We start from the raw sequence: 2,500 nt of genomic DNA, 5'->3' as shown, positions 1-2,500 counted from the left end.
TCATGCTTTTAAGGTTTATTTTAAAGTTTTAATTAGACATTTATTTTTATGTATTTTAGTGTTTTTTAAGAATTTATTTTGCTTGTTTTGATTTATGCTTTTTTTTTTTTAGTTTTATATTTTCAAAACTATTTATTTATTTATTATTTAGATTTAGTTTCAAACAGAACTGCAAAAAAAGCAAAATTTGAAAATTATATTAAAGAAAATTATTATTATCAATAATAATAATTCTTTCTTTATTGGCCACAAGGACCACCAAAATATTTAGGACAATACACTGACAAAGGATGGTGGGCATTTACATAGAGATGAATAAATCATAAAACTAGTTTCAAATTTTGGCACAAAGTCAGGAATTGTACAGGAGGGGACAGCCAATAATAATCCTTTCTACTGTAGGCACCATGCCAGAAATTTGTGGGGAGGGGACAGTTGATTACATCAACCCCAGTACTTGTCTGGTACTTAGTTTATCAACCTTCAAAGGATAAAAGCTGAAGTCGACTTCAGCAGAATTTGAACTCAGATCGGGCAGATGGACAAAATGCCACTAAGCACCTTGCCCAGCATGCTAACAACTTTGCCAGCTCACAACCTTAATAATAATAATAATAATAATAATAATAATAATAATAATAATAATAATTCTTTCTATTATAGGCACAATGCCTGAAATTTGGGGGAGGGGGACAGTCAATTGCATCAAATCCAGTATACAACTGGTACTTATTTTATTGACCCCCAAAAGGATGAAAGGCAAAGTTAATCTTGATGGAATCTGAACTCAGAACATATAGATGGACGAAATGCCACTAAGCTTTTTGCCCAGCGTGATAATTCTGCCAAACAAATTGCCCCAAGTACATATCTTTTTATCTGTCATTACAGGAATGTAAACAAACCAACACCAGCTGTCAAATAATGGTGAGGAAACACATGCACAAACACACACATTCATATATACATATATATATATTGGAAGGTTTGGAGGTGATGTACATGAATTATATATTAGAAAAAATAATAAGGTACTCAGATATCTGGATGGTTGTACATTTACAGATTTTTATTATTAATATGTCACACAACCATCCAGATATCTGAGTACCTTATTATTTTTTCCAATATATATATATATACAGGGTGCATAATGTATTTGAAGACATACCTTTTACCCTTTGGGGGTCATTGTTGCATTTTTTGCAAACTCTGTATAATCTTCATTTCAGAAAATAATAATAATAGCAGACCCTCAGCTTACTCAAGAAATGAAGAGGCATGCTGTTTACATGTGGAGGGTTGTTGAGAGAGTGGTCAATGAATATGTCCATAGCACCAAAGATTCTTTGAAAGCTGCCATAGTCAGAGTAATGTCGAAAATGAACCAGGACCCCTTGATTTGAGCATGTAAAAGATTTAGATCTCATATAGAAGCAGTTGTTGAAGCTGAAGGTAGCTTTATTGAGTAACATTATAGAAAAGAATGTTTATTTTTATCCTCCTAGCCTTTTTTGATAAATAAAGTTATTATCTGTTATTATATATCTGTTTCTTTTATAAACATAAATCTCTCCTCAAATATCTTATGCACCCTGTATATGTTGCGCTTCTTTCAGTTTCTCTCAACCTAATTCACTCACAAGGCATTGGTCAGCCTGAATCTTCAGCACAAGACATTTGCTCAATGTGCAATGCATTGGGACTGAACCCAAAACACCACATGGGGTTGTAAATTGAGCATCTTAACTACACAGCCAAGCCTGTGCCTAAATATTTAAGACCAAAAGAAGAGAAAAAAAACTCAGAGTAGGAAGAATTTTAACAAAATCACCTAAACCGTTTTAGTCCGGTAATCTACTGGTTGATAAATTGTATCAATATTGGTATTTCCTTTGGCTTGGTTTCTATGATTTGATGCCCATCCTAATGCCAACCACTTTACAAAGTGTACTGAGTGCGTTTTACATGGTGCTATCAACAATGCTCTTGACATGGCACAAGCACCAGTGCTTTTTATGTGACACCATCACCAGCACTTTGTATGTGACACCATCACCAGCACTTTGTATATGGAACCATCACCAGTGCCTTTTATGGGACATCAGCACCCACCCACACCAATACTTTTTAAGTGGCACCTTGGTTTTAGGATCTCAATTTTATCACAGTGGGTGGGTAAAAAATTATCTAAAAAATTCAAGGACCAAAACGAAAAGCAGGGATGGGATAAATATCGAAATTAATTGTAAAACTATAAAAATGGAAATTAAATTATTTTGGTGTGATATAGGGATGGAAGTGTTTGGGAATTAGTTTATATGCAATATTGATCATGTATGTGTAGTAATTGTGGATTTGTTAATGTGTGTGTGTGAGTGTGTGCATATTTGTGATTGTGCATGTATATGTACAGTGTTCCTCTGTGATGTTGAGTATTTGAGTGACTCATGTGAATGTGTGTCTTTAAGCTTTGATCTCTATAGAATGCTTTTAGAAA

The 2,500-nt window shown here is 33.7% G+C and overlaps 1 protein-coding gene across 6 annotated transcripts in view; it reads right to left on the bottom strand.

Moving 5' to 3' along the window:
* The window catches only part of LOC106867469 (uncharacterized), a 1,580,514-nt gene that overhangs the window by 1,079,373 nt on the left and 498,641 nt on the right, over nt 1-2,500 (bottom strand). The window lies entirely within an intron of this gene.

This window comes from Octopus bimaculoides, chromosome 24 (assembly GCF_046866305.1).
Source record: "Octopus bimaculoides isolate indiv1 chromosome 24, ASM4686630v1, whole genome shotgun sequence".
Lineage (NCBI taxonomy): Eukaryota > Metazoa > Mollusca > Cephalopoda > Octopoda > Octopodidae > Octopus > Octopus bimaculoides.
Note: the sequence above shows the minus strand (reverse complement) of the source record. Positions and strands in the feature narration are given on the sequence as shown.